The sequence below is a fragment of the Lithobates pipiens genome, unplaced genomic scaffold (genome assembly GCF_037356315.1).
Source record: "Lithobates pipiens isolate NorthernLeopardFrog02 unplaced genomic scaffold, aLitPip1_a1.2 Scaffold_191, whole genome shotgun sequence".
Classification (NCBI taxonomy): domain Eukaryota; kingdom Metazoa; phylum Chordata; class Amphibia; order Anura; family Ranidae; genus Lithobates; species Lithobates pipiens.
The window spans coordinates 300,194-318,681 of record NW_027507766.1 but is presented as its reverse complement, the minus strand read 5'-3'; the positions used below and the strand labels follow the sequence as shown (position 1 = coordinate 318,681).

The 18,488-nt window shown below is 44.5% G+C and overlaps 2 pseudogenes; both read left to right on the top strand.

The window, feature by feature from the left end:
- LOC144000205 (5S ribosomal RNA) lies at positions 1 to 119 on the top strand (annotated as a pseudogene).
- A 313-nt stretch (positions 120 to 432) lies between these two features.
- Positions 433 to 551, top strand: LOC144000186 (5S ribosomal RNA; annotated as a pseudogene).
- Positions 552 to 18,488: the final 17,937 nt, after the last annotated feature.

Here is an 18,488-nt window from a genome sequence, read left to right as displayed (position 1 = left end):
GCCTATTGCCACATAACCCTGAAAGCACCCGATCTCTTCTGATCTCAGAGACTAAACAGGGTCGGGCCTTGTTAATACCTGGATGGGAGACCACCTGGGAATACTAGGTGCTGTAGACATCTTCTCATGTTGTTGGCGTTGACTTGATTTTTTTGTTTGTTTCCCAAGGTGACCATATTGGCGTTAGTCAAGGTTGAGAGTGCCTGAAGAAATCTCCTACAGCCACACCACCCTGAAAGAGCCCAATATCATCTGATCTCAGAGGCTAAGCAGGGTTGGGACCAGTTTAGTACCTGAATGGGAGACCGCCTGGGATTTCCAGATGCCGTAGTTTTCTTTTTATGTTGTTGCCGTTGACCTATTTTTTTCCACTTGTTTCCAAGGTGACCATCTTGGTGTTTGTCAAGAGAGTTGAGAGTGCCTGAAGATATTGGCTACGGCCACATCACCCTGAATTTGTTCCATCTCGTCTGATCTTGGAGGCTAAGCAGGGTCGGGCCTGGTTAATGCCTGGATGGGAGACCGCCTGGGAATACCAGGTGTCGTAGGCTTCTTTTTTTTTTCAAATATAATTTTTTCTCCAAATAGGGGAAGACGGTCCCCCGAGTACATAATGCAACAGAGAAATACAGAGCAAAAATCAGCTGAACAATACTTGATACAGGTATATTCGCAACTGTGAGTCTGCCTTCCATCAATCACAATGATTCGAGGCACGGATAAAGTACTGTACCAAGATCCAGGGTCACACAAACCCCAGGTCCCTCCAGCATAATCCATCCAGAGGGGGGTGTGGGGCTGTCATTCCCAATTTTCCACTTTTTCCAAAAGAGAGAGGGGGTGGAGGGCGTGAGAGATAGGGGAGGAAGGCAGAAAAGAGAAGGATTGAAAGATCAGGAAAGGAGAAGAGGGGACGAGACACGATGGCAGCCACTGTCCAAGGGGCCAGTCAAGGAAAGCTCAGAGCACTAAGGCGATAGCAGGCGACATCCTTCCAGCGAGAATATAAAGGTATTCCAGATGTCTCAGGTTTGTTTAAAAAATTCTTGTTTACCTTGTGATGTGAGGATCAAGTCCTCCATTTTTTTTAATGTCCTCTATTTTCCTAAGCCAGTGAGTAATGAAAGGGGGGAACATTTTTTCCAATAGAGAGGGATGCAGGATTTCGCCGCATTTATCACATGCCGTAAAATTGATTTTTTTGTACTTCTTAATGGGAATCTGTGAATGGTGCAAGAGAAAGAATGCAGCCTCTTCCTGGATGGAGAAGTCTGTGAATTTTTGTGTTATGCATCGGATCTCTATCCAGAAGTCCACCAAGCTGGGGCAGGACCAAAAAATGTGCAGCAACGTGCCCTCTTCTTCTCCACACCTCCAGCATATGTTCGAGGAAGAGGGGAAACATTTCTGCAGCTTTGATGGTGTCAAATACCACCTGGTGAGAAGTTGAAAATTTGTCTCCAGTATCTTCGTGCACAGCGACATTTTGAGAGCCAAAGTGATAATGCGTTGTCTCTGTGCTGGGGAAAATGAGCAATTAAGGTCCTTTTCCCAGTTGGACAGACAGGTTAAGTGTGGGTAATCTGTTTGAGAGAGAATGTGGGCCAAAGGGCCTTCGCTCCTGCATAGAGTCTCAAACTCCGTCTGAGGGCGGGCGAACGTTTGAGGATTGGGGATGGAATGGAGAGAATGATGTTGTTGTGCCGCTCTCCAAAAAGGCAGTTGGAAAAGCCCTGTCGGATCTGTTAGGGTTGAGAAAGAAGGCCATTTTCCATCAATGACGAATTTAGACGCATTGTCTAGGTTGGAATTTCTAAGTGGGTCCCCAGTTCAAAGGTTGGATGGCCACGTATAGGGAATAGGGGGGAAGTCAAAAAGTGTGTTTTGGGTAGCGATCAGGTGACTGACTTTCAACTAAGCCCCTATAGTGGGATGTGACATAAATTCTGTGGGTAAATACTTATAGCACCACATGGCGCTTCTTAGCGGAATTCTGGAGTGAGCTTAGAAAGTTTGTTTCGATTGCAGTCCAATACGCGCCCCAGGAGCATGGTCGGACCAAGTAATATGGCCGATGGAGGAAGAGCTCACCAAGTGCAGTTGGTCATGTGGAATCAAGAAGAAGTCTATCCTCAAGTATGATTTGTGAGGAGAAGAGCAAAAAGAGTAGTCTCTTTCCCCAGAGTGTTGCAGATGCCAGACATCACCTAATTGGTCATTCAGTAAACATTTAGTAATCCGCTTTCTAGAGGAAATGAGGAGCCAGGAGCAAGAGGCAGAAGTGTCAACCGATGGCGAAAGGGGACATTAAAGTCCCCACCTAATATCAACTGGCCCTCCCGAAAGTCACATAATCTGTGCAGGGTAGTTCTGAGGAACGTGTCTTGTTGATCATTGGGAGCATACACAGTGGCAAATGTAAAAAGGCGCTCTCCAATGTGGCCCCTAAGAAAAAGATATCGGCCCCCAGGGTCCACCAGAGAATCCTGGAGAACCCAGGGGAGCCTGCTAGAGATCAGAATGGAGACTCCCTTGGTCTTAGAGGAGGGGTTAGTAGAGTGGTAGACCTTAGGGAAGGATCTTGACCATAGAGAGGGGAGGCTAGTATTTTTAAAATGTGTTCTTGTATAAAGGCCACATCAGTACAGGAAGTCTTCAGTACTCACAGGAGGATCCACCGTTTTTCAGGGGAGTTCAGTCCCTTAACGTTTAGAGAGGTGACCTTGACTGAGTCTGCCATCGCTCCTCGGGAGGGGGAGGGGGACGTCAGAGAAAAGCAAAGAAAGTTGAACCAAGGTAGGTTTTGGGTAGGTAATGCATGGCGGGATCTAAGGGGGAGAAAGGAAGGGCAAATGGAAGGAAATGTAAAGGTAAAGGGAAAAAGAGGCCGGGCACCTCAACCCCAGGGGGAGAGGGAAATTAAGGGTTGTCCGCACTCAACAGTACAGGAAGGGTATACTAAAACAGCACAATTATGCTATAGCGCTTACCAGATGTACACTGGGTATAAAGTGCTGTCCTACTTGGGTTGGTGGGTAGACAGGTCGGAGAGGGAGCCCCCGAATCCTAGTCCCCTCAGTCCCGGCAGTGGTAAATGTCACGTCTGATACCAGTATGCAAATAAAAGACAATCAGTAACATCATAGAACCAAAAAACAATAGTATAACCAAAACAGAGGTAGAGCATATAACTGTCAGCACTGAGGGGTCTCCTCGGCTCGCCCTAAACATAGGCAAGCACGAGGGAGCCCGTCACAACAGAAAAGGCATCACAGATTGGGATCCACCACCCCCCGTCCCATACCCCTAAAGAACATGCAGTCCCCGAACAAATGCATTTCTCCCTTTGGCAGATTGTCCTCTCCTTACCCCCTCTCCCCCGCCCACGCCCCGGGGGAAAAAGGGGCAGGGAAGGGGGGGGAAGGGGGAGCAGAAGGGGGGAAAGGGGGAGTGGAAGGGGGGAAAGGGGGAGGGAAAGGAGGGAAGGGTGGGAAGGGGGGGAAGGGAGGGGGGAAACAGGGGAGAGGGGACAAACATGCGGAAATGTCAAGACCTTTAGCACACTCCCACCAGCAAACACCCGGACCCCATAAATTTCAACTCCTCCCCTCCATGGTCACCATATCAAGACGAAAGAGGAGCAGCCCTGGTCGGTGCATGGAAAATCCGGCAGGCAAGGGGCTGGCGCCACCATCCCTCCATCCAACGGGAGACTTCACCCGAGCAGCAGTCCTGGGGCCCGCCAATTAGTGTCTCTCCTGCATCGCCATCGGGGGCTGTGTAGAGCATCCAGTAAGGGGTAAATCCTCCAGGGGGGTCCAGAGTCACCCTGGAGGGAAGCCGAGTCTCGCACCAATAGGCTCAATAAATAAGTCATCGAGGGTCCCCGAAAGCTGCAGAAGGCAATGTCGTCAAAGAGTAGGTGGGAGCCAGAGGGGGGGACGAGGGGCGCAACCAGGGGGAGGGGACACATATGCGGGAATGTCAAGCCCTTCCAGTACAGCGCACTAGGTATCACTCAGACCCCCCAAAGTGCAACTCCCCCATCTAAGGTCAAGACTCCAGAAGGGAAGATGAGCCGCCCTGGTCTGTACATGAAAGAACCTGCTGCCAAGGGGTTGGGGCCATCATCCCTTCCTCCAATGGGAGATGCCACCGGCATGACAGCCCCGTGTCCTGTCAAGTGGTGCCCCTCTGACAATGTCATTGTGGTATATGTGGAGCATCCAGGGAGAGGCAGGGACCACCCAAACAGTGAGGGGTAAAGCCTCCAAGGGGGACCGGTGTCAGACAGAAGGATAGCGGTGTCTTGTACAAGTTGGTTAATTAGACAAGTCATCCAGTGTGTTCCTGTGAGCAGCGGAAGGAAAGGTCGGTAAGGATTATGAATGGGTGGGGGCCAGGGAGTGCATAAAACTGCCACCAGATGACCGGGGCAGAGAGGGCAAGGGGATGAAAGTCAGATCTGGTAGGTGGGGGCGGGGTGAGGAGTGTCCCTCATATTACTCACATTGGCCATACCTTGAAGCTGAGCGCTCTGCATACCCAGGACATTCTTCTGTATAATCTAGCCTATCTGTATACATTAGAATGGCTTTTGTACACATTAGTCGGTCCTCTGTATACACTAGTCTGTCTGTATACACTAGTGTATACAGATAGGCTAGATTATACAGAAGAACGTCCTGGGTATGCCGAGATGGAGGCTAGGGTATACAGAGAGAGAGGCTAGAGTATGCATACTTGCTAGTGTATACAGGCGGACTAGTGTATACAGAAGACCGGTTAGTTTATACAGAGAGGCAAATGTGTACAAAAGACAGGCTAGTGTATACAGATAGGCTAGATTATACAGAAGAACGTCCTGGGTATGCAGAGATGGAGGCTAGGGTATACAGAGAGAGAGGCTAGAGTATGCATACTTGCTAGTGTATGCAGGCGGACTAGTATATACAGAAGACCGGTTAGCTTATACAGAGAGGCAAATGTGTACAAAAGACAGGCTAGTGTATACAGATAGGCTAGATTATACAGATAGGCTAGATTATACAGAATAACGTCCTGGGTATGCAGAGATGGAGGCTAGGGTATACAGAGAGAGAGAGAGGCTGGGTTACACAGAGAGGCAGGAGTATGCAGACTTGCTAGTGTATACAGATGGACTAGTGTATACAGTAGACCGGCTAGTTTACACAGAGAGGCTAATGTGTACAAAAGACAGGCTAGTGTATACAGATAGGCTAGATTATACAGAAGAAGGTCCTGGTTTATGCAAGAGATGGAGGCTAGGGTATGCAGAGAGAGAGGCTTGGTTACACAGACTTGCTAGTGTATACAGGCGGACTAGTATATACAGAAGACCGGTTAGTTTATACAGAGAGGCAAATGTGTACAAAAGACAGGCTAGTGTATACAGATAGGCTACATTATACAGATAGGCTAGATTATACAGAAGAACGTCCTGGGTATGCAGAGATGGAGGCTAAGGTATACAGAGAGAGAGGCTAGGGTACGCATACTTGCTAGTGTATACAGAGGACCGGCTAGTTTATACAGAGAGGCTAATGTGTACAAAAGACAGACTAGTGTATACAAATAGGCTAGATTATAGAGAAGAACGTCCTGGGTATGCAGAGATGGAGGCGTGGTTACACAGAGAGGCTAGTGTATGCAAGCTTGCTAGTGTATACAGACGGACTAGTGTATACAGTAGACCAGCTAGTTTATACAGGGAGGCTAATGTCTACAGAAGACCGGCTAGTGTATACACATAGGCTAGATTATAGAGAAGAACGTACTGGGTATGCAGAGATGGAGGTCAAGGTATACAGAGAGAGAAGTTGGGTTACAAAGAGAGGCTAGTGTATGCAGACTTGCTAGTGTATACTGGTGGACTAGTGTATACAGAGAGGCTTGGGTATACAGAGAGCTAATGTATAAAAAGATGCTAGTGTATACAAAAGACAACCAAGAGTAGACAGTGAGGCTCGTGTATACAGAAGACCGGCTACAGAGAGGCTAATTTGTACAAAAGACAGGCTAGTGTATACAGATAGGCTAGATTATACAGAGGAAGGTTCTGGGTATGCAGAGATGGAGGCTAGGGAATCCAGAGAGAGACTGTGTTACACAGAGAGGCTAGAGTATGCAGAAGACCGGCTATTTTTTTTACAGATAGGCTTGTGGGGACAGTCTGGGGAATTCAGTGAGGCTAGTGTATGCAGAGAGGCAGGGACACCGAGAATATTGTAAAAAGAAGGCAGGCTAGTTTATATAGATGACGGGCACGTGTATACAGAAGACAGAGAGGCTCGTCTATATAGAGTGGCTGGTGTACACAGAGAGATTAATGTATACAGAAAAGCTAGCGTGTAAAGAAGACTGGACTTTATTTTTTGCTAATGCAACTACTTCTGAAACATGTAAAGTGCTTTTTTCATATTTTGGTGCTGTTAAAAAGTTGTGTGTTGTCAGTGGTGATATCAATGTGACAGTTAATGTGGAGAACTACAAATATACAAAATAGAGCAAAAGAGTGCTAAGTTTATTTTGTTAAGTCATTGACTGATAGACGTTAAGTAATTGGCCGTTATTGGTTTGGCAGTACATGGTTTATTTTGATGTAAGATAGTTTTATTCTCTACTTATAGCCGAGTTTTAGACGACTTTATTATTAGCATTATTCGCATTATTCCTATTTATTATGCAGAGTGTAAGTATTGCAGTGAGACGATATTGCTTTTGAAAGATTTTTATTATTATACATAGCATTGTTAGCAGACCAATAGGACAATTTACATGGCTTAATATTGCAGAGCGTAATTTATCAGGAAAGAGATCCAAAGCGTTAGTTGCACTAGCTTCATAAAACTGAGAAATCGTTACATTCCGGTAGCACTGAAAAGACGATATTCGATGAGTGATCTACACATTTCGTTTACTATTGCAGAGAGATACCGGCTAAATGTTAATATGTTAATAAGTGCTGCGTGTAAGGTAGAAATAAGATGGTTAAGTGTGAGCTGGTTTACCAGGATTTAGAGATAGTAATCTGTTTATTCAAATAATAAATATAGCAAAATAACTCTATAATTAATATTGAGACAGTATATACAGGTCGGGTTTAAGTGGAAATACACGAAATAACAGCAACGACGTGTGTAGGTTTTTATCAATCAGGTTCATTACCTGTCTTTAATCATGTAGTGAATATACACCAAATGTAGCACATAATAACTAACAGAGGATGACATGGCAAAAAGACAAACTGCATTAGAAATGTGAATATGAATTAGAGATGAAATGCCCATCCCCACGGCTACGTACAGCAAAGTGTGAGCGAGCTAAGCAGCTAAATATTCTGCAATAGCAGAGATTAAGTATTGCAGATTGGAAGAGTTAGTTGCAGTAGCTCCAAAATGACTGAGAAATAATTTCATTACTCAAAATGTAAAAGTTATCCCGGTAGCACTGAGTGGACTGATATTAGATGAGTGATCGTTGTAGTACAAATTCAGTTTCCTATAGCAGAGAGATACCAGCTAAATGTGAGACGAGCAATTAAACTGTTCACGGTAGCATTGCATTCCTCTTAAGTTGTGCAGCGTGTAAAGAAGCAATAAGATGGTTTTGTATTACCCTAAAATTAGCAGTATACGTAATAAAGGTGAGTAGGTAACCTGTATTTAGACATAGCAAACTCTACAATCTAATTTAGCAAAATTAGAACGGATAATATTGAGACAGTGTATAAAAGTCGAGTTTAAGTGGAAATACACAAAATATCTAGCTTACCTTTACAATTCCTGTTCAATAGAGCGTTGCAAAGTAATACCAAAGCAGAATGTTGGATTATCAATTAGATGAGATGATTGCTGTAATCATGAAATATCAGCAACGACGTGACTAGGTTTCTATCGTTTTTCAGGATCCTTACGTGTCTTTAAGGATGGATGTTCCCATCGGTAGCATTGCATTACTCTTGAAATGTCAATCCCCATTGGTTACTTACATGTAAGCGCGGCTATATACAGCAAAGTGTGAGCTAAGCAGCTAAAGGGTATTTAAGAGTAAATTGACGTAGCTTGAAAATTCCAACGTGTAAATCGTTCCATTAATTTTGTTACGCACGAAGACGGCTTACACTGACTGTTTTCCGTTTCCACTATTTATCGGCATAATGTATCAGTAACCATGAACATTAATAGTGATAGACAGCTTACATTAGGATGTATGCATTAGGATGTATGTATGTGTTATTAATGTAATCAAACTGTATTGCTATGCTTTGCTACTGCAACCACTTCTCAATCAAGTAAAGAATTTTGCTTTAACGTAAAATTAGCTGGAGACATTATAACTATGGTTAGGTTTACAATGATTTAGAGATAGTAATCTCTATAATATAATAACAATAAGTATAGCAAAACAAATTAGGAAAATATTGAGGCAGTATATATAGGTCGAGATAAAGTGAATACACAAAAGGGATCAAGGGATAGTTGCAAAGTAATATCCTTATTAAGGCAGAATGTCGGAATAGCAATGAGATTCGATGGTTGCAACATAAAACGAAATATGAGAACGGCTAAAATACATAATTTAAGAGTACAGTAGAATATAGTATAAATTATTTAAGAATAAATAGACTTAGAATGAAAAAAATCTAAGTTTAAATCAATGAGTAAATCGTTGAGTAAATCGTAAATTTATCAGCTAAGTTAACGCTGAGATTATGATTAATTTCACAGTTCCATTACGCGGTCCTTTTCCACTGGTATAGTCATAATGTAATATCAGTAATTGCTATCAGTAAATGTTAAAATTGTAAGACGGTTCACGGCTATGTGGAATTGATATGGATTTAAAAGCCGTACATTAATTTTCTGAAGTATATGACTTACACTGCTTTTCGCACATTTTGCTGCGATAAAAAGAAATGTTTTGTCACTGTGTTTTAACTGTGACTAACTGTCACAGAAAAGGTGGAGAAAAAGAAGTAAAAAGCAATAAAACTGTTTACATCGTTAGCGAGCGATAGTTACATTACTTTTAGTATGTACAGCATGTCTGGTAGCAAATGGATGATTTTGTGACCATTTTGCATTACCGTACAATTAGCGGTAGAACTCATCGAAGTGAATAGATTTAACCGGATTTTGAGATAGTACTCTCTATTTCTATTAAGAAATAAAGAAAAATAAGTCAGGATGGTGTGTCAGGACTGTCACATACTCAATGTGACAGTTGATGTGGAGAATTACAAATATGCAAAATAGAGCAAAAGAGTACATGGTTTATTTATATGTATGATAGTTTTATTGCATGCTTCATGTGGATGATTAAAATCGTGTAGTGAGTATAATCTATATTTAGCATAAGAATGAAAAGGCAGAACATGGCAATGTGACAAGCTCCATTAGAGATGTGAGCTAGATGAAATGATGAAATGTCTCTGTATAGCCCAGATTGTCTTCTGTTATCACATCTAAATTCACTAGCCTCTCTATATACACCAGCATGTTTACACTAGCCGATCTTCTGCATACAATAGCCTGTCTTCGATATACACTAGAATATGTTCTGAATACACTAGCCCGTCTTCTGTCTTCTGTATGCCCTAGCCTGTCTTCTGTATACATTAGTCTCTCTGTATAAACTAGCATCTCTGTATACCCCAAACTGTCTTCTGTAAAAACTTGTCTCTCTTTATAGCCTGTCTAGCCTTTCTTCTGTACACACTAGCTTCTCTGTATACACTAACCAGGCTTCTATATACAATAGCTTCACTCTATGCACTAGCCTCTCTGTATAATCTATCCTCTCTATATACCCTAGATAGTGTTCTGCATACACTAGCCTCTCCGTAGAAGCCAGCCTTTATTCTGTATTCACTAGCCTTTCTTCTGTATGCTGTAGTCTTCTATATATACTAGCTTCTCTGTACACCCTTGCATCTCTGTAATACACTAAACCCTCTGTATACCACATCCTGTCTTCTGTATACGCTAGACTGTAAAAACTAGCTACTAACTAGACACCAGCCTGTCTTCTGTACCCACTAGAATCTCTGTAGTCTCTCTATATGCACTGTCCTATCTGTATACACTCGACTCTCTCTATACACTAACCTCTCTATATACACTAACATCTTTGTATATACTAGCTTCTCTTTAAACTAACCTCTCTGTGTACCCCAGCCTCATTGTTTACTCTAGCATCTCTGTATAGTCAAGCCTATCTGCATACACGAGTCTGTATTCTGTATTCACTAGCCTTTCTTCTGTCTTCTATATATACTAGCTTCTCTGTACACCCTTGCATCTCTGTAAACATTGTCTGAACTAGCCAGTATTATGTATACACTCACCGACTATATACACTAGACTCTCTGATTACACTAAACCCTCAGTATACCACAGCCTGTCTTCTGTATACACAAGACTGTAAAAACTAGCTAGAATACACCAGCCTGTCTTCTGTACCCACTAGACTCTCTGTATACACTACCCAGTCTTCTGTATAGAATGTCAGCTTTGATGTATACCCAAGCCTGTCTTCTGTATACACTAGCTTCTCTATATGCACTGTCCTTTCTGTATACACTCGACTCTCTCTATACACTAACCTCTCTATATACACTAACATCTTTGTATATACTAGCCTCTCTTTAAACTAGCCTCTCTGTGTACCCCAGCCTCACTGTTTACTCTAGCATCTCTGTATACTCAAGCCTATCTACATACACGAGTCTGTATTCTGTATTCACTAGCCTTTCTTCTGTATGCTGTAGTCTTCTATATATACCAGCTTCTCTGTACACCCTTGCATCTCTGTAAACACTGTGTAAACTAGCCAGTCTTATGTATACACTCGCCGACTGTATACACTAGACTCTCTGAATACACTAAACTCTCTGTATACCACAGCCTGTCTTCTGTATACAGTAGACTGTAACAACTAGCTAGAATACACCAGCCTGTCTTCTGTACCCACTAGGCTCTCTGTATACACTACCCAGTCTTCTGTATAGAATGTCAGCTTTGATGTATACCCAAGCCTGTCTTCTGTATACACTAGCTTATCTATATGCACTGTCCTTTCTGAAACACTCGACTCTCTCTATACACTAACCTCTCTATATACACTAACATCTTTGTATATACTAGCCTCTCTTTAAACACTCTCTGTGTACTCCAGCCTCACTGTTTACTCTAGCATCTCTGTATACTCAAGCCTATCTACATACACGAGTCTGTATTCTGTATTCACTAGCCTTTCTTCTGTATGCTGTAGTGCTAGGTTCCTGTATTACAGAAACAGAACACCAGCAATAAGGTGTATATTGTGCAGGAGGCACACAACACCCACTCTAACTTCTGCACTGCAGATGCATGTATTGCAGAAATTGAACACCAGTAATAAAGGGTAGCTTCAGGTGTGTACTGTGCAGGAGGCACATAACACCCACTGTAACAGTGCTAGGTTCCCAAGCAGTAAAGACACTGTCCCTGCCTATCGTCCTCTTCCCCTGACCACCGCAACACACTATACAAGGCCGCCGCGCTGGCGGCCTTATCTAGTGTGGGGTGTGTACTAAACCCCCCTGAGCTATAATTGGCCTGTGGTGAATTGTGGCTCACCTCACAGAGGATGTCACATCTGTTCTTATTATATAGAACCTATTATGCTCCTCGTAAACTTTTTCAGTTTGGCCGAACGGCCGGACGCAAGTTGCCCCCAGTGCGGGAACATGGGGGGAGACATGATGCACATGTTTTGGAGATGCCCGAAGTTGATCCGCTACTGGACAGAGGTGACAGGAACCATTGATCTGGTGTTTGGAACCTCCACCGGGATGGAGGCGAAGTATTGTCTCCTGGGATTAGTTGAAGGAGTTGGAAACCCGGGAAGCAGCCAGATGGCAGTTCTGAGTTGCCTATTTCAGGCAAGGAAACTGATTGCCCAACCCTGCTTAGCCTCCAATGTTGGCAATGACTTGTTTTTTTTCGCTTGTTTCCCAAGATGACCATGTTGGCGTTTGACAAGATGGTTGAGAGTGCCCGAAGAGATCGCCTATGGCCCCATCACCTTGAAAGTGCCTGATCTTGTCTGATCCCGGAGGCTAAGCATTGTCAGGCCTGATTAGTAACTGGATGGGAGACCAACTGGGAATACCAGGTGCCGTAGGATTCTTTTTATGTTGTTGGCGTTGACATGGTTTTTTTTTTCCGCTTGTTTCCCAAGGTGATCATCTTGACATTTGTCAAGAGGGCTGAGAGAGCCCAAAGAAATCTCCTACAGCCACATCCCCCTGAAAGCGCCCGATCTCATCTGATCTCAGAGGCTAAGCAGGGTCCGGCCTGGATAGTACCTAATTACAGGTGCCATAGGAATCTTTTTATATTGTTGGCTTTGACTTGTTTTTCTTTCGCTTGTTTCCCAAGGTGACCATTTTAGCATCAGTCAAGAGTTTTAAGTATGTCCTGAAGCGTTCGCCTGAGGTCACATCACCCTGAAAGCGCCCAATCTCAGAGGCTAAGCAGGGTCTGGGTCAGATGGGAGACCGCCAGGGTCTATGTTGTTGGCGTTGACCTGTTTTTTTTCACTTGTTTCCCAAGATGACCATCTTGGTATTTGTCAAGAGGGTTGAGAGTGTCTAAATAGAACACCTATGGCCACATCACCCTGAAAGCGCACAATCTCATCTGATCTCGGAGGCCTAGCAGTGTACGGCCTGGTTAATACCTGTATGGGAGACCATCTGTGAATACCAGGTGCCGTAGGCTTCTTTTTATGTTGTTGGCATTCACCTGTTTATTTTCGCTTGTTTCCCAAGGTGACCATCTTGGCGTTTAACAAGAGGGTTAAGAGTGCCCAAAGAGATAGTTGCCTACGGGCACAACACCCTGAAAGCGCCCAATCTCGTTTGGTCTCAGAGGCTAAGCAGGGTTGGGTCTGGTTTGTACCTGGATGGGAGACTGCCTGGGAAGACCAGGTGCCATAGAAGGTTTTCCAGATGCCGCAGGCTTCTTTTTATGTTGTTGGCGTTGACTTGTTTTATTTGTTTGTTTCCCAAGGTGACTATCTTGGCGTTTGTCAAGAGGGTTGAGCGTGCATTTGATCTCAGAGGCTAAGCAGGGTTGGGACCTGGTTAGTACCTGGATAGGAGACCGCCTGGGATTTCTCGATGCCATAGGCTTTAGTTTTAAGTTGTTGGCATTGACTTATTTTTTTTTTATTATTCTTTTATTAAGTAGAACAACATAAATATAACAGTCAACCATACAGCATGACCCAGGGTCACAATTACATGGTAACAAAAAATAGGCAGCCAAATAACTCTGGGTTCTCAGAGGGGAGTCCTACAGTTTCATGCAGAAAAGAGAAATCCCACCTCCGACATGTAGTACAGTATAACTAGTGCAGCTCCGTTCAGACAAATGTAATCATGGAGAACAACTGGGACCACAGTGAGCCAGCTTATCATGACCTATGTGAACCAGAGTAAAATATGAGCCGGTCGTGTCCAGAACCCTGGGGTTCTTCTGGGTCCCAAAGGCTAGTAAGGAGAAAAGGCATAGTCAAAAGGGAGGACGGGGGAAGAAGAGAGTGCAAAGACTGAAAGACGGAAAATAAAAATAAAGACAAAAAGGCAGGAGGGGGGGGGGGGGGGAAAGACACCCAGGGCAGACATGGCCTACTCACCTCCCGAATGTAGTCTCGAGTACCAGTAAAATACCTCTAGGGCCTCCATGTAACACTAAATGCCTCTTCAGTGTTGTGAAGGGTGGCGGTCAATTCTTCCTTCCGGAGGGGCGGAGCGCCATGACGTAGGAGCAGCCGCACGCCGGATCTCCTGAGGGCCTCGCTCTGTCTCCCCCCCGTCGTGCTCTCGATGCTGGGCTACGTGCCACTCTATTGGCCCACGGAAAGCTCCAGCAACGCCGCGCCGATTTGAATTGGCTGCGGCGGTTCCCATGGCCCTGGCACACGCGCTAGTCGGCTGGCCGGCGCGGCCTGAGTAAAACGCTCACAGCCTGCTTCTGTTCGGTGCCGTGAATCGGCGGAAGGTCCGGTGGATGCCTACCCCTCAGTAAGGAAGGAAGACCCCCTGGCCAGAAGACAGCTGAACCTGGCGCTTGGAGAGGAGCTGCTGATCCAAGGAGCTGTGCTTGGCGGTCGGTCCATGATGTCGGGACAGCGGTAAGACAAGCGGTCAGACGGGGACGGGGGCAGCCCAAAGCTGGAGGTGGGTACGGACAGTATACCAGACAGGAAGATTTCCCCCTGGTTATAGCTTGGGCTTACTTGTGTGTACCCCTCCCCCTCCTTCCTTTATGGAACAAGAAGGCTGTTTCTGAATGCGGACCCCCGAAGGACAGTATTTCCCCTGCATGCCCCAAACCTGCTGCAGCTAGGCTTTAAGTGTAGTTGGAGAGGAGAGGGGGAAGAGTTAAGAAGAGGAAAAGTAATAATCTGTTTGCTGCTGGAACCTGCTTCATCTGCTAAACCCCCCTTTTTGAACACAAAAGAACAGTCGAATATATATGTACATAACCAAAGGGTGAAGTTTGTGCTGCTCTGAACAGTAGACACTGGATGCATCTTGATGTTTGATATCTGACGTAAGAGTTTCTCTGGCGGGAAAAACTGGAAAAATGCATTTAAAACCTTCCCTTGCTGTGCGATTGTTATGCTTACCTCCATTCAACAGTTAAAGGACTGGATATATTTGATATCGTTCTTTGCTTTCTGATTTTAGGGCGGGATAATTTATTACTAGTGTAAGACGAACTCATTATAACAGCTATAATAATATTAATATCAATAACTTTTCGTTGCCTAGTCTACTACGCTATAGGTTAACCGTGGAGTTATACGGTATGGACTTGGACAGATGATTTACCTGTGGTGTGGAAAGCAATTGAACTATGTCCCATCCCTTCTTTTTTTTTTCGGAAAGTAAGCTAGTGGCTGCTGTCGATACTTTTGATTTAATTGTACCTCATTGTGGGTGGTATTAGACCCCTGGGAGATTTTCAAAGGTCTGGGAGGGAGGTATATTAGATTAGGGTAGAGATAGGGGGGAAGAGGGGGAAGGAAAGAAAAGGGAGGGGGAAAATAGTAAAGAGAATAATCTGGTGATCGATAGATAGTGGAAGGAGTGGAAGGAGGGTCTTGGTCCTGCCAAAATGAGGGGAAAGGCAGGTAAAGCAAATAAGACGATCACCCTGGCTGCAAGCCCGGTCGGAATCCAAAAATACCTGGCTGTAAATTCTAGTATAAGAGAGGATGAAGTGACCGGTAGCCCCAGGACAGAAAAACCATCCCGCTCGGGCCCAAGTAGACAGAAGGGGGAAGAGGGTAGGGGGGTAAAAAATCCTGCCATAAAGTCAAGTGAGCTTAAAAAAAAAAGTGGAGTAAACCCACAGAATGAAGAAGTAGATCAGAATAATCCCCGGGGAGAGGTGGAGATGGTTAACAGAGAGGCAGAAGAAATGGTTTCGGATAGTCACAAAGAAACCCCCCAGCCCCCACAAATTAGGGAGATGCTTTCTGAGATGTTCTCGAGAATGGAGGTCTCTCTAAGGGCGGATATCGCAACAATAAGAAGCGATATAGGTTTGGTCTTAGGGAGAGTGGAGGAGATAGAAAATAGAGTTGAGACTCAAGAGCATAAGATTGACGGAATTTTAGAGCAGATAACAGCCCTCCGGAGGACAAATAGAACAATCAGATATAAGTTGGAGGATCAAGAAAATAGAAGTAGGAGGAAGAACATACGGATAAAAGGTCTCCCTGAGACATATAGCGGTTCCGCCCTTGGAGAGATAGCTCAACAGATTTTTAACCCTCTATTGGATAAGGAAGTTACAGTCCCATTGAAAATTGATAGAATACACAGAATGACACGACCCCGGGGGATTAGATCAGAAGCACCTCGAGATGTTATAGTGAGATTTCATAATGTAGCAGAAAAAATGCAGGTAATGAGAAGAGTGAGAATACAGTCTGGGGTGGTCCATGAGGGCACGGAACTGCAGATTTACTCTGACTTAGCGGGGGAGACACTGGGAAGAAGGAGATGCTTAAAACCACTCACGGAATTATTGAGAGCGGCGGACATCCCATATCAATGGGGATTTCCAGCATGCCTCATAGGGAAGAAAGAGGGACGATCTGCAGTTCTACGCTTCCCAGAAGACCTCCCAGAATTTTGTGTGCAGTTAGGTATACACCCTGCCCCACAGATAGAATGGGGTTGTGAAAACGTATTAGGGGGTGAGGGGATTATCACCCAGGGGAGGAAATGGCAGGATGGACCTAGCAGTTGGAGACGAAAGAAGATTACTGGAAATGAGTTGAGTTAATGGGCCGCGCTGAGAGCTGAGGAGTGCGGGGGGAGGGGAGATGGGGGGAGGGGGGGAGGGAAGGTGGGGGGAGGGGGGGAGGGAAGGTGGGGGGAGTCTCAGGCGGATAAGGGTGCGAGCCCCAGGGACACTATGGGGGTGAGGCGAACACAAATATCGGTCCACCAGTGCCATAGGCTTAACGGGAAGGGGGGTGTCCTACCCAGTCTCATAAGACGTTCCGTTATAGGACAAGGGGGGAGTAGGGAGGGGAGAGGGAGGGAGGGGGGTGGTTTTTGGTTGCTTTTTGGGGCTCTCACTCGGTCCTCCCATAGGGCTAGTAGGGACAGGTACCACTGGATCCACTGGACGCTTAGAAGAAAAAAAAAGAGGGGGAATTACCCCGCGTAGAGAGGTATGGTAGTCCTTAATGTTATCACTTATAATGTAAGGGGTTTAAACTCAAAAAGGAAAAGATATAGGATAAATGACGAATTGCAATACATGGAAGCAAATATAGTATGTCTTCAAGAGACGCATATAACATGCACTTCTGGGGTTAGATTGAATTCGGCTAATTTTCCGGTGTGGTTTTATGGGGATTCCCCATCCCCCTATTCGAGAGGGGTTGCGATAGGGTTTAGTAGAACAACGAGGTTTAACCTAGAAGAGCGACTAGTGGATCCGGAGGGTCGTTACCTGTGCCTAAAAGGCAGGCTGTTTAATTTTAAATGTACAATTGTCAATATTTATGCCCCAAACAAGAATACGGGTAGATTTCTGAAGAAAGTATTGAATAAAATAGAAGACTTTAAAGAAGGGAAATTAATCCTGGCAGGGGATTTCAATTGGAGTATGAACCCTAAATTAGATACTACAGGGGCGGGCCCTAGGATATCTGAACATAAACAGAGATTGTTTTTAAGGGCGTTAACTGCATATCAATTATATGATACCTGGAGAACACTGCATCCAAAAGATAGGGATTATACATGTTTCTCCTCGGTCCATGGTTCTTTCTCCCGAATAGATTATATTTTTTTGGAACATTCATTTCTAAGGGCACTTAAGAAGGCTGAAATAAAGATAAGAACAGTTTCAGATCATGCACCTGTGTTGATCCAGCTGGAGATTGGGAGGGATCATGGACCGAGGATGAATTGGAGACTGAATGAATCGCTATTACAGGATAAAGATACAATAGAAAGGATCGAGCATGAGATTGCACAATTTTTTAGTCTGAACGACATACCGGAAACCTCTAGCCCTGTATTATGGGAAGCGCACAAGGCAGTTATAAGAGGGTTATTAATAGGGATCGGTGCAGGGAAAAAGAGAGAGAGGGAAAGGAGGAAAACTCTATTATACGAGGAAATCCAGAGATTGGAACAGACGTGGAGACCATGGGGGCTTCGGGACACCCAAGATTTAATAACAAAAAAACGAGAGCTAGATGATTGCTTGGAGCAGGATAGGAGAACGGCCTACCATATTTTGGGAAGAGAAAGGTACCAATGGGGGAATAAATCAGGTAAATGGTTGGCTAGGAGGGTGAAGGAAAAGAAAAGTAGAACTTTTATCCCAAAAGTGAGAAATGCTGAGGGGGACATACAAAATATGCCAGATGATATTGTGAACACATTTTTTACATATTATCGGGGCCTTTATAATATCGGGCAACAGGATAAGGTAGAGAATCGAGTAGGGGAGGAAATAAAGGATTACTTAAATTGGATAGATATCCCCAGGGCCAAGCAAATAGAAATGGAAGCACTAGAAACCCCAATATCAAGGGGGGAGGTTGAGAGGGCGATCAAAAATACAGCTAAGGGAGGTTGCCCGGGGCCCGACGGTTTCCCGATCTCATATTACAAGCAATTCCAAAAACAGCTAGTCCCAAAATTATGCGACTATTTTAATGCAGTGGGGAAGGGCGAAAAATTCCGCGAAGAAACACTCTTGACACATGTGGTCCTGATCTTGAAAGAGGGAAAGGACCCAACGGCAGTAGAAAGCTATAGGCCAATTTCCTTACTAAACTCAGACATTAAATTGTTCGCAAAAATTATCGCTGAAAGATTAGGACCCCATGTGTCAGAGTGGATACTGCAGGATCAGGTTGGATTTATCGAAGGG